Here is a 15,260-nt window from a genome sequence, read left to right on the forward strand (position 1 = left end):
GTCCACCGCAAGTCTCGGTCTTCATCAGAGACATTTGAAAAGGTGGAACCAATGTCCTGAGGTTTGAAGTTGAACTACCAGCCCTTGAGGTTGCCTTAAGCATTACAAATAGTGTCTTTGTTTGGTTTTTGTTGGTTTGTTTTAAAGACTCTAAGAGCAGAAATAATTAGCCAGTTGGCCTATAGGAAGAAGCATTTCTGCTTCTGAAGGTGTTTGTTAATTAGTTCATGAGTAAGCTGTCAAGAGGTTGCATGTTTGAAATAGAAGAGACCATGGAACCATGCATAGACACACACACACACACACACACACACACACACACACACACACACACACACAAAATCATCCTGATAGGTTTTAGTAGCTAGATTGCTCCCATATTCCTTTTTGGTCAGTTATCTTTGCTCCATGAGGTGATGTGCAGTAAATCGCCCTTCCCCATAGTATTTACACATGTACCCCACAGAGCCTTAGATGACTAGTTACATTGCTTGTGCTGGACTAGGCTCTGCTCCCCATCTCTTAGGCTAAAATCTCTGCTTGCTGACCTCCATGTCCAAAAAGAAAGGACTCTTTTAGAAACTTTTTTGCTTTTAAACCATAGGGTTCATTTTTACCTCTCAGCGATTCAAGCTCTAACTCCAAAACTTCTATTAATTTAAAACACAAATTTTGTTTATATAATTGCATGAGGTTACAATACATATCTAGAGTTGGAAACGGTGTTAATTCATAAATTGTACCTGTTAATATTCAGCTAAGTTGTAAATTAATTCACTAGTTTGTTGTCATGTTTGCTTCACTCTTAGTTCCTCAGGGTGACCTCTGATGCAGTTTCATTTTGTTCTTTTGTCTTCATGAAGCAGCTCCTGGAAGCTTATATTAGTTAAAGGAGCTTCCAGAATTTTTTCTGAATTCAGTCACAAAATAAATTGATGATTAATATTAATGAATTTCCTGGATTCAAAGGAATCATAACTTTTGAATAGCTACAGAGTTACCTAATAGTTGTAAAGCCACAATCTCAGGAAAGATTTATAGATTTTGGCAAGTCTGAACTGTGCTTTAAAATTCTCAGACTGCTTTTGCAAAATAAATTTGAGAATGTGCCTGAATTGTTGGTCCTCTGCCCCATTAAGGTGACTTGTTTCAGAATATCCATGGAATTTTGCAGGTAAGAATTTCAGAATGATCTTGAAAAAAATAAGCATTCAAACACAGCATAGTCTACCTGTGCTTCTGTGAAAGCATATTGTTTTTTATGAAACTTCTGATATAGAAGCTGAAAGTTGAGAAGTTTGAAAAATTCTTTCTCCTCACATACTTAGAAAGTCTTTTTTTTTAAATTCAAATAAACATGCATTCAAATTTTGGGGGAAAAAAAACGTATTCCTCTGACAACTTTCTTGCTTCTCACTTTTGAACTTTTTGAAAGGGAAGAGAGGCAGAGACAGAGAGACAGAGATGATAGGACAAACAGCCTTACCAAGGGCTTGTTAATAGCATGATAAAGGTACAGTCCCCCTCCTCCAAAAGTCTTTGCATTGCTCACAAGGAACTTAGGAGCTATGCTTTCTGGAATTGCCCCTTCGAAATTTTTATACTGTGAGACAACAGAATGGGTGAGAGGTATGATTTTCTTTAGTAAAGTGGAAGATGGGCTATTTGAAAGGGAAGTGAGAGAGTTAAACTGGCAAATGGCTGGAACATTTTGGGGCAGGTACTGTTAACAAAGTCCATATTGAGTTGGTTCCCTTAAAGGTACTTAAGAGTTCCCCTCTGACAAGCATTTGTGCACCTGAAAGAAGCAGGTAGTCCAATGTGAACACTGTTGGTCTTCAACATCCAGCATGATTCAGGCCACACCTACTACCTTCTCAAGTGTGTTTTGCACTTAAAGGAAAGTTTAACATGAAGTTCTTAAAGTTCAGATTTCAGGGCCTCTGTCTTGTGGGAGCTCCTTCCAAGGCCCTTCAGAGATCTTAGCTATGTGTGACATTTGTAATATTTATCGGTTTTTAAAATTTGTGTTTCTTATGATTTCTGTTCTCATTCTAAATATGTATTCAATTTTGTACATAATTTTTTTTTGCAGTTTTGTATTATTTTTCTTGAAGCAGGCCCCCCTAGTTGTGCAAACTTTTGGCTAACACAGAACCTGAATCCACCTGTATTTGCACCATTTTGTACTTACTTGTTTTCCTTTAGTCCCACTGTTACTTTGGGGGTGAGGTTACTCTTCTGACAACAGAAATTCAGTGAACCTGTGCATCCTAGATGCTGTGATTCTTGAAACTTCTTTTCCTTCTTGGTTCCCAGGAAAACTAGTGGTGGCTTCTGGCAGGAATCTCCTTCAAGAATCTTCTCTGGGAACCCGACCAGTTCAGGAGGAAGGAATTAAAGGTACTGGTACAAGTTCTCTGACTAAATCTTATCAGTCAGACCACTCTACAATGAAGATCATAGTAGACAAGTCCCACTCTTGGGCACAGCCTTCCAGTCAATTTCTTTATTCTTGTACTTTAAGTATGAATGGACAACTAAGGATTACCAGGCATCTGAAGGCAGCCTCAATATGAAAGAAAAAACAGAAACAAAACAAACAAACAAACAAAAACTCAAAGAAAACACAGACTATGAACAGGCAAGAAAAATAAACAGACAAGAAAACTATTACCAATAACCTCAGAGCAGTTAAGAGATGTAGCAACCAAGAAATGAGAAGATAATATTATATTAAATGTAAATTTAGAGAACAAAAAAGAACTTTTACAAATTAAATAGCAGAAATAAAGAGCTTAAGAGTTGAAGGATAAGTTGAGGAAATCTCTCCAAAATAGAGTAAAAAGACATATCACACAAAATAGTGATTTGACACTTGCATACACTATGAAGATCAACACAGTAAGTCTAGTAACCATCTGTCCCCATACAGTTATTACAATATTATTGACCATACTCCTTATGCTGTATATTACATCCTCATCCTTATTTATTTTGTAACTGGAAGTTTGTATCTTTTAATCCACTTCACCCATTTAGCCCCACTCCTACCTTCGTCCTCTCTGGCAACCCCCTCTTTGTTCTCTGAATTTCTGAGTCTGTTTTTGTTTTGTTATGTTTGTTCATTTGTTTTGCTTTTTATACTCCATCTTTGTAGTCCTGTAAATCATTGATCCATCTGGAATTTTAGTATTTTAGCATAAGATGCTATTATTTTATTGTATTTATTTCAGTCTTTTGTTCATATTTTTATACATAGGTACAATCATAGTGTGTATAAAATTTGTATAAAATTAAATGTTCTTTCATAGCCCAGAGAGTCTTAACCATCTTGGGGGAAAATGTAATGAAAGTTAGCAACTCTCCTTTCAGGCAAATGCATACATACCCCAAATTTGTATATAATTTCAGGTCTCTAACTTGATATAGTTTTCCCACAAACAGTAGCTTATTATACACTGGGCTTTTTTACCTAGTGAAGGATATATCTTCCTTGTTGTCACGTATCAGTATATAAAGAATTTTCTCTTTATTTTTTATGGCTGCATTATAGTCTATTAGAGGAATATACCATAATTAATTAAAGGAGCTGAGCTGTACTGCTTGGGTTTGTAATCCAGCTCTAGCACTTACTAGCTTTGTGACCTCTCCAAACCCCAACTGCCTTATCTATAGGATGGAGAGAATCCCTGCTCATAAAGTACCTACCCATAATACTCACCCATAAGGTTATACCTACCCATCTGTGAAATGGGAATACTCCCTATCTCATAAGGTTGAGGATTAAATGAGTTAATACACATAAAGCATTTAGAACAGCGTTTGGCTCAGAAGTAAGTATTAATTTCTTGCTATTATCCTGAAGAAACTTGTGCATGTGTGAGTAGATAGAAATGATACATTTTTAGAAGCAAGATAGTTGTGTGTTTAAAACTTTCATGGATATAAATAAGGGCTGAAATATGGCCTTCGTTGCTGCAATGTGATAAAAGTTAATGATATAAATTCTTCCATAAACTCATTAGTTCAAGGTAATTGTGCTAAGGTACCATGATAATCATTGATAAATGGGTCTCCGTCCTTAGTGACATCTAAGAAACATTTGCAGCATTTCTGCCAGTTCAACTCATTTCACAACAGGAAGCCTGTCCTTTAGGAGGATCTCTGTTTAAATTAAAGGATCCTTATCCTTTAACTACATAGTTGCTACTACTCCTAAATAAAGCTTTTACTTTGGCTTTATTTTTATTGCAGTTTTTTGTATTTATACATTGGATAATTTATAACAGTATATTAAAAAAAAACACTCAGGATAAAAAAATAGCAAAGTTGGGAAAGTTTCCTAACAGTCCTTTAAAATATAAAGCTGAATCTCCTGGAAAACAAAAGGGAAATAGTATTAATGATGAATTGTAGCCTGAACCTGGAACACTGTACAAAATAAGAACAGTCCAGACTGTCTTTTGATATTGTGGAAAAATTAGTACAATAATAAAGCAATTAGTTATATTTCCAGAATGGAATAACAGCTTTATTATTTCAACAATATATATGAGTGGCTTATTATTGCAGATTACATAAATGTACATACAATTTAAAATAGTTAAATGTAGTATTATTAATGGTTGAAAGTGCTAACCACATATTCCACCTAAATGGCAATTCTGTTGTAGCTCATGATTTTAAAAAAGTGCAATCATCAATGGGAAAATTTTTTTTAATTAAAAGAATACTGTAATACCATTCAGCAATAAAAAAAGAAAAAAATACTAGTGATACATGCAACAAAATGGATGCATCTCAAAATCATTATGTAGATGAAAGAAGCCAGACACATGGGAGTATATATGTGCAATTGCATTTTTATGAAATTCATGAATAGATGAAACTAATGTAAGATAATAGTGATTATATGAGTATTACACAACTTTCAATACTCACCAAAATGAATACCTAATATGTGCATTTTTATGTTAATTAAACTTTAACTGAAAAATACAGTAGCAGTTAAAAGATAATAGTGTTTCTGTGCATGTACTCTGTATGCACAGTAAACCATTGGAAATGATGACTTCCAAGATAAAAGCAAGGAAAGTTGTATATATTTATATTATATATGTTAATATATAAAATATATCTAGACATGCATATATAATGTAACTATCAATTGACTTTAACTCTATAGTTAAAATAATTGAAACAACATTTTCAGATATAAAATATTTTAAAAGACATCCAAAAACTAGAGAATATATATGCAATGTATTATTATGATCTAGATAAACGGTTCTACTTTTTGCAAAACATACATCTACTGGAATGAGAAAACTTTCAGGAAAACATACATCAAGGTGGTAAAATTTTGTCATTATTGATGAGATTTCAGGTGTTTGATACTACAGTATTGTAATAATTTACTTAAAACAAAATTATTTTACATTATTTATTGAGCTTCAAAGATAATTTAGTCATTTTTGTTGATCTTACGGAGATGACAGAACCATAACAACAGATCAAATTTTATTCATAGTATATTAAAATGGGTTCAATAAGAAATCTTACATAAAATTTGGATTGAATTTTGTACAGACTGAGTCAGAATTAGGAAGAAAATCTGGAGTTTGAGCCAAAAGTCGAGAAAATTTTCTGGATATTTTAATTCAGCATTAATTCACTGTATTCAGTTATCTCTGGGTGATGTGATAAAAAATGTAAATCGAATAAATCACTTTAAATAGTGTTGGGTAAGTTTGAATTTCTATCACATCAAAAAATTTTTTAAATTATGTGGTTGAAAAGTAGGAAATCGAAAAAATAAAATAAGAATATTTGGTCTTTGATGGGCAGCTTGTGGTGCAAGAACTGAAAAAGCAGTTTGGAAATTGAATCAGGCCTCCTACATTTAACAGAAATTATGAAATTGGAGTAAGCCTTTGGAAAATAAAGTTTTGTTTAAACATTTGGCTTTAACATACAATATTCTAACAGATGTCAATTTTTTTTTTGGCTTTACAAGAAGTTACTTTCAGTTATTAAAACTGATAGATTAATCCAATAATTGATTAAAATGATTAAGTATATAAAACTAAAGTAAGGAAACTAAGAGAGACAAGTGAAAGATATTACGGAAATGAAAAAGTATGAAATGTAAAGCAAAACAAAATATTCAATTCTAAGATAATGATTAAATTATCCAAGAAATTATATGGACATATGTTTGTTGTTTGATCATTAAAGCAAAATAAAAAATACAATGAACTTTCAAGATGAATCCTAAATGTTGGCCAGATTATAATTATGATATTCTGTGGATTGAAGCGGAACAAAAATAATTATTAAGTCAAGTAATTAACTATGGGATCCCAATAAATAACTTTATGACTTAATTGATAGTAGAGATGTTAAATATACATAAATTTCAGTGTAAAAGTTGTAAAGTTTTCAAAGTAATTTTTAGTGTAGTTCAGCAGAAGCTGAGATATAAATTCTCAACGTTTTGAATACATCTACTGACTCAGTTTATTGGGAAAGTTGTTAAAGGAATCTGATGATTTCGTTAAATAACTGCAGGGCTACATTTAGCTAAGTGACAGTTGTATTAAAAAAAAAAAGTAACACTGACGGGAAAGTATAGGTCAGTGGTAGAGTGCATGCTTAGCATGTGAGAGTTCCTGTAAAATAAAAATAAATAAACAAACTGAATCACCTCACCCGCTCCTCCAAAAAAGATAACATCAACAATTTCTAGAAATCAACGAAAAACCTGGTAGTTATAAGAACAATCTGATGAGCAATTTGTGCTCTAACTTCACAATGTTTATAATACATGTATTTTTAGTTTAGGGAGTAAAAAGTAATATGTTTAATTACATTTATATATTAATTTTGAATATCATTTCTGAATGTCATAAAGATTGTATATTTTTTCTTTATTTTCCTTCACAAGCAATATATGAGAATGCTTGTTTCTCTTTTTTTAAAAAAGTGTGTTGGTGGCTAGGATGTTTTGAGAATTTTCAAGGACAGAAGGTAAGTCAGATAGAGAATACTGATTAACTTACTTTCATTTAGTGCTTTATCCATTTGGCTCAGCTGCAAAGGTACTTTTTTTTTAGATAGTGCATTTTCATCTTTCATATGCTTCTTTGCTATTTATTTCAGTTTGGTGGGGATCCTGCTAATCAGTTGAATTATCTAATAGTGTGCACATGTCAAAAGTGAATTCACAGTGTCATGTTATCTTCTAAACTTCTCAGTGGACTGCAAGTTATTGTCATTCTTTGCTACCCAAAAGGGGGTCGGTGGTCTTGTGGTAGCCAGACCACCATGGCAGCATTATGAGCCAGAGCCCCTGGGATTCCTGAGAAGGTAAAATTTAGGAAAATGCTCTGTGAGTAAATGTTTTTCAATTCTACAAATGCTGAGTCTGCTTATTATGTGCTGGTTGGCTGTGTTAGTTGCTGCACTTGCAATGATGAGTAAAATATCTAGGGCTCTCTCTTCCACCAGAGATACAGAAAAAAATATTGAAGTGGTCACTACTATAATAATAGGAGTGTGCTCAAGTTGTGATGGGGTATGAAAGAGGGGCACCTAACCCAGAATTGACTGGGCATGTTGGTGAAGGCAAAGAACACTGATTTGAGTAGCCTTAAAGAACCAGGGAGTCGGCTTCGTGGAGAAGGCAGAGAGGGCAAACGAGGCAGAGAAAACAGCAAGAGTGAATGCCCCAAAGCATAGAGTGGTGTGATGTGTCTGCAGAACCCAGAAGTGAACAAACAGAGGCAGACAGTGGCTCTTCTCTCCCTTGTTAGCAATCTACTGTGTACAAAGGTAGAGTTATTGGGGATACAATGATGACTAATAATAACCTGCTGTAATACTTAATCCCCTCAAGAACCTTGTCAGATGTCATCATCCCTGTTGTACAGATGAAGGAATCTGGGCAGGGCAAGTTTTCACTTGTCCATGGTGACAGAATTAAGGAGTGACAGAGCAGCTAGGATACAAATCCAGGCCTTCTGGTTCCATGTATTCTTTCCACCATTGTTAGGAAGGCATAACACAGTCCAGTGAAGGAGGACAGGGATCTGTAAATATCAGACAGGAATACAAATATGGTATTATAATAATGCTTTAATGTCAGAGGGAGAATCCTGTCTGAAAGTAATGGCGTTAGGTCTTTTAAGAATGATCTATTGCTCAATCTCAGTAGTAATCTTGAAAGTACAACTTAAAACAATGAGATAGCATTTCACACAAAGATTAAAAAGGTCTGGTAAAACCAAGTTTGAGGAGGATATGAAGAAACAGGAAATCTCATGCCTGATGTCAGGAGTATAAATTATCACATCCACTTTGGAGAGCAATTTAGCAATATCTAGAAAAGTTTAAGAGGTATATATCCTCAATCCAGCAATTCCAATTCTGGATATATAATTCTGAGATTCCTTCACACACATATCCAAGGATGTTTATTGCACCATTGTCTCTAACACAAAAAACTGGAAATAAGCTACATGTCCAACAGGAGAATGGACAAATTGTGATATAGTCATACAATGGGTATCATGTATAGTTATAATGAATAGACCGATATATTTCAAAAATATGTGGAGTGAAGATACCAATTTGCAAAATACATATGGTATACCATCTATATTGGAAGTTTGAAAATTATGCCAAATTTTTATGCTACTTTTTTTTTCTTATTTTAATTGAAGTATAGTTAGTTACAATGTGTCAGTCTCTGGTATACAGCATAATATGTGCTGTATTTTTAAATTAATACAATCTAATGTATTAATATTATGAAGATGTGTGTAGGTATGGAAAAATGCCCAATTTAGATAAGAGATAATGATTCCTTGGGAAAGTGGGGGTGTAAAAGGGCTGTTGGGAATAGGGAGGCACAAGTTTTATTTAAGAAAAATGGAGCAAATATGGATGAAGGATTTAATAGAGCAGACTAGTTGATAAAATGGTGTTTGTGTTTTTGTTTATTGAAGTATTTTACAAAAATTTTGCAAAAAAGAAAACTGGCAGCTTAATTATCAGTAAAGTGAAGGTGTTGTCTTATCAGTGTTTTTCAGTTTAAAAACCACTGTAACCCATTAGAAGGTTGTGAAATCAGTTTAGTATTTTTTAAATGACTACTTTTTTTATTTAACATTTAACATTGTAAATTTAAGGTACACAACATGTTGATTTGATACATTTATATATTGTAATATGATTCCCATTGTAGTGAACACATCTTATAATTATCATTTCTTTTTTTGTGGTTGGAATAATTAAGATCTAGTCTCTTAGTAAGTTTGATGATTATATAACATCATTGTCTATGTTCACTATACTGTGCATTAGATCTCTAGTACTTATTTACTACTAGTTGCAAGTTTGTACCCTTAACATCTCTCCTATTCTCCACCTTCCCAGGCCCTGGTTACTACTATTTTACTGTTTTTATGAGTTTGGCTTTTTTAGATTACATGTAGAAATGATACATGGTATTTACCTTTCTCTGTGCAGCTTATCTCACTTAGTGTAATTTCCTCAAGGGCCATCCATGTTGTTGCAAAAGATAGGATTTCCTTATCTATCATGGCTGAATAATATTCCATTATGTGTGTGTGTGTGTGTGGATTTATATATATATCTATATAGATATCTATATCTCTATATCTATCGGTATGTCATCTTTATCCATTCATATGTTGATGGACAATTAGGTTGTTTCCATATCTTGGCTGTTGTGAATAATGCTGCAGTAAACATGGGAGTGCATATATCTCTTTGATATCCAATTTTCATTTCCTTTGGGTGATTACTGAGAAGTAGAATTGCTGTGTCATGTGGTAGGTCTATTTTTGACTTTTTGAGGAATCCCACACTGTTTTCCTTAGTGATTGAACCAATTTACATCCCACCAGTAGGGTACAAAATTTCCCTTTTCTCCACATCTTCACCAACACTTGTTTTCTCTTGCCTTCTTGATGATAACCATTGAAACAGGTGTGAGGTGTTATCTCCTTGTGGTTTTGATTTGCATTTCCCTGGTTATTTGGGATGTTGAGCATCTCTTCGTTCATCTCTCGGCCATTTGGATGTCTTCTTTGGAAAAATATCTACTTAGTTCTTCTGCCCATTTTTAAAGTGAATGTTTGTTTTTTTTGTTACTGATTTGGATAAGTTCTTTATATATTTTGGATACTAACCCCTTATCCAGTATACGATTTGCAAAAAGTTTTTCCTGTTTTGTAGGTTACGTTTTCATTTTGTTGTTTCTCTTGCTGTGCAGAAGCTTTAAGTTTGATGGAGTCTTCAGAAATGTGGTCTTGCCTGCCTCTTTGTTTCCATTCATCCACCCAATCCCCCAAGACAAACACAAACAAGTGATGGCATTTGAGAAACATTTTTGGATAATCTTTTGAAAGCAGTTGTTTAAAGGAATATAAATTAAGCTTCTAATAGAGCCAAAGGAAAAAAAGGAAAAATAGTCTTATATCTGTGGAGGCTCAAGAAAACTTTGGTTATGCTCACATGAAGAAAATACTTATTAAGGCTTCAATTAAAGAAAAGAATATACAGAGAATTGGGGGGAGTCATAGGGTGAGAGCACAAAGGGTAGAATTAAATTAAGACAAAAGGTGAAGGAAAGAAGAGAGAGATGGAAGGAAAGGGAACAGGTTGACCATACAGCAAATTCTAGGGCAAACGTTAGTTTGTGGTAAAGTTTAATTCATGGAACGTGCTCTGCAGTTCACTTGGGTTGTGGTAAATAAGTTAACACCTGTCATAAATGGTCTTCAGAATGTTGATCAGCAGTGAGATATACTTATTAAAGTTGGTCAGTTGTTCCATGCCCATACTGAAAGATCCATTATTTTTATCTTGCAGTGGCTGCTGCCAGGACACCTTCTAGTAAGGTCAAGTGAAATAATACTGAAGTCTTGTTTGCTGAATCACAGATGAATTTTGACACATATTAGCCTCTCTTGGACACCAACCAAATGGATTAATTTCTAGAAGTACCTCACATAATAAACTTGTTTTCTAGCATGGATTGAGGGGCAAAATTACAGGTAGGTACCACATCTTGGTATAAAAGTGTAGTATATGTTAATTTTATATTCTGCCTTATTCGGAATTTAAGTTACCAAAGATAGCTCTGCTTCATACTGCATATAAATTATGACTTTATAGAAAATAGGTAAGATACATCAGTTAGTTCAGAACATTTATGCTGGAGGATTCTTCATAATTCAGAATCAGAGACTTTAAGGAAAGTACCCAGGAAAGCATCTCCCTTCTGAGACATTTCAGCTAACTGGTCATTTAGTCACTACACTCTTGCATGTTTAGCTGATGCATTAACCTACTGGCACTGTATAGCACAGGGACAAGTGGTGCTCCTGGATCACTACTTCAAACTGATGAGATTCCTGAGAAACATTTTCCATAAGCATGAACTGTTAAATCACCTGGAAAGGGCAGGGAGGAATAATTCTTTTACCTAAGGGAGGGCAGGGTAGTAAATATTGAGAACAATAATGCAATTTATCAATAGCAGTATGTTGACACTAGTTCACTAAATGAGCTTTTTTCAATATACTACTTGAAGAGCATATGGAGTTTTTTCAAAATACCAGTATGTATCTATCTGCTATGTATCAGATACCTGAGATACAGATTAACAAGATATATTTCTTGCAGTTGATAAACTCTCACTTCATTGAGGGAAGGTGGATGTGGAAAAAGATATGCAACAAGGGATATGAAGAAAATATTATGGGAGCTACATGAATTCTATCGGAGATATGTTTCCCAAAGGAAGTGACATATAACTGTGTCATAAGCTTGCAACTGAAAATGAGGAAACATTTTTTCATCACTACTAGAAAATTAATTTGCCTCATATTATTCTGATACACCAGCTGGTATAGTGAGATTTAGCAGTAGCCCTAGTGCATCAGTCTATGCACTATAATACTTAGGTTTTTAAAACAGCTGTGATGATACAGTTTACACTCAAGAGTTCCTTGCTTGACTTTTAATTTCAGGTTATTTTTCCCAGTTAGAAATTTCCCCTAAAACTTACTGTTTCACAGTAATCTTAATTATTATTCCACCATCAGATGATTAAGAGTATTTGAAATAAGAGTTTGAATGACAGATTCAGGCTCAAAATACAAAACAACAACAACAATAACAACAACAACAACAACAAAAGCCTTGCCAGATAAGGTAAGTAAGACAAACAATTAAACAAACAAAAATTCCATTTTCACCCATCAGATGGGCAAAAATTTTAAAAGACTATATAGCCAGTATAGTCAAAATATAAGGAAATGGGAGCTCATTGCTGCTGACAGGAGTATAAAGTGATACCACCTTTGTATTCATTAATTTGACAGATGTTAATGAGTGCTTACTGTGTGCTCAGGATACAACAAGGCACAAAACAAAGGTCCAGTTCTCATGGAGGAGAAGACAGATAATCAAATATTCGTAACACAGGTATAGTGGGTGACTGTGGGAATTTCACATAGGGTAGGCAGGGTAGGCTTCTCTGATAAAGTGAGCAGGAAGGAAGCACACCATGTGATTGACTACCAGAGGAAAGAGCACTCATGGCAGAGGGAGCAGTGAATGCAAAGGTCGTAAAATGGAACATCCTTGGTGTATTAGAGCAAGATTCCTCAACCTCAGCACTACTGTCATTTTGGACAGGGTAGTTCTTTGTTGTGGGGACCTGTCCAGTGCATTGTAAGCTATTTAGCAGCATCTCTGGCCTCCAACTACTAGATGCTAGTAAAATGGCCACCTCCTCTGTTGTGACAACCAAAAATGTCTCCTGACGCTGACAAATGTCCCCTGGGGATAAAATGTCTCCAGCTGAAAATCATTGTGTCAGAGGAACAACAAGGGGGTTAGTGGGGTAAGAGTGAAATGAGTGAGGAGGAAGTGGTGAAGAACTAAGGTCAGAGAGGGATGGAGGGTCAGATCATGCAGGGACTTAAAGGTCATAGTAAGAACTAGGCATTTTATTTCAGATAAAAACAGAAGCTATTGGAGGCTTTGATCAGAGAACTGGCATTATTCAAATTATAATCCAGGCTGGAAGTGATTGTGGCTTGTATTAGGTGGGAGTATTGTGAAGAGGCCAGATTGTGGATATATTCTGAAATACCAGCCAACAAGATTTGTATTGTAGATGGAACATGAGAGAAAGGAGTCAAGATTTCTGGTCCAAACAATTAGTTAAATGAAGTTGCCATTTACTGAAATGTGGGTAGACCAGAAAAGGAACAGGTTTGGCAGAGATAACTGAAAGTTCAAATGGGGACCTGTTAAGTTTGAAATACATGTTAAGTAGAGATTTCAAACCAGCATTTAGATTCAGGGCAGAGGATGGGTTGGAGATATGAATTTAGTAGTTGTTAAGTGGTATTTAAAATCATGGGTCTGAATGTTATCCAGAAAATAAATGAGAAGAGGTTGAGCCCTGAACCCTGGGCACTCCAGTGTTCAGAGATGAAAAAAAGCCAATAAGGAAGATTGAAAACTAACATCCAGGACACAGAGGGTCTATCTGAAGACAGTCAGAAGCAATAACTTCATTTTTAAGAATTTATCCTAAGAAAATAAATGAAACCGTACACAGAAATGTACATATTACTGTGTTGCTCAAGAGGAAAAACTTGGGGGTGGGGAGGGTGTATCTCAGAGGTAGAGTGCACGCTAAGCATGCATGAGGTCCTGGGTTCAATTCCCAGTCCCTCCACTAAACAAACAAACAAACAAACAAACAAACCTAATTACCTCCCCACAACAAGAAAAAAAAAAGAGGAAAAACTTGGCAGACGATTTAAATTTTCACCAGATAGATCCAGTTTAATGAAATTGTGAATCTATACAGTGAAATGCTATACTAAGGACAACAAAAGCATTAAATAACTATACATGTTAATAAAAAATACTTGTCTCATTTAAACATTTTAGTCTTACTTTAATAAAAAAGATTTACATGCCTATTAAAGAATGAAAAGACATGTATTAAGATATTGATAGTGTCTATGACTGGGCATTGGATAATGGTATTTAGTTTCTTCAGATTTTTCTGTAGCTTTTACAATGAGTAATATTACTTTTATTTATTTATTTATATATTTTTAATGGAGGTACTGAGGATTGAACCCAGAATCTTGTGAATGCTAAGCATGCACTCTACCACTGAGATATACCCACCCCGCCAATATTACTTTTGTAAACAGAAGAAAGGTTACAATAATCATAATTGCAAAATATTACAAGTAGGGTTAAAAAAAACCAATTGCACAAATATAGGGGAAGATTTGGCAGCAGGACACGTGAAAAAGACCTAAATATTTTAATTAACTGTGGTTTAGAATTGCCAAATATTATGTGGCTACATCAACTGGAGTTATGTTGTCTACAACAAGAGATCATAATTTTATGCTACTCTGTGCTGCCAGACTCTATTTCTAGATACATATTTTATGAAAACATTGCTATTCTCTAGACAAGGCTTAATTTCTCAATCAGGATCATGTACAGACCTGAAATCATATTACATGTGAAAGAGGTCAAAGAGCTCTGGATGTCCTGGGCCAAAGAAAGGTCACTCACAATGGAAACCAGACTCCCTGCTTCCAAATGTAGGCAGGAGTATGTTGAAGAAATGGGACTATCACAGACAGGGTCAGACAAGGACCACCTGCACCAGAGTTACTTGGAATTCTTGTGAAAATAGTTGACTTCTGGCCCCAACTCAGGTCTACAGAACTAGAATTTCTGGGAAATAGGCAAGGAATATGCTCCCCCAACCGCCAGCCCCCCAAGAGAAACAAGGCACTCTAAACTATTCTCATGAGAACCAAATTTAAAGAATTACTGCAAACAATTTGAGAGTAACTCACCAGACAGCAAAATTTCTGAGGCAATTTTTTCCTCTCTCTCAAATAATAGAAGATCACATTTAATTCCGTGCTTATTATGAGTCAAACACTGTTCTACACATTTCATCTGCATTAATTCATTTAATCCTTACAACCTTGCGGTAGGTACTATCATTAATCCTCATTGCATAGTTAAACAGAGGCATGGAGAGATTAAGTAACATGATCAAGTATACGTAGTGGTGGTTATACAAAAAATTCTTTAGATGAAATGAACCCCCTCTGGTCTGTAACATCAGGACTGTAAACTAAGGATCAAACCCTGTGCATGTCTGG

This window comes from Vicugna pacos, chromosome 15 (genome assembly GCF_048564905.1).
Source record: "Vicugna pacos chromosome 15, VicPac4, whole genome shotgun sequence".
Classification (NCBI taxonomy): domain Eukaryota; kingdom Metazoa; phylum Chordata; class Mammalia; order Artiodactyla; family Camelidae; genus Vicugna; species Vicugna pacos.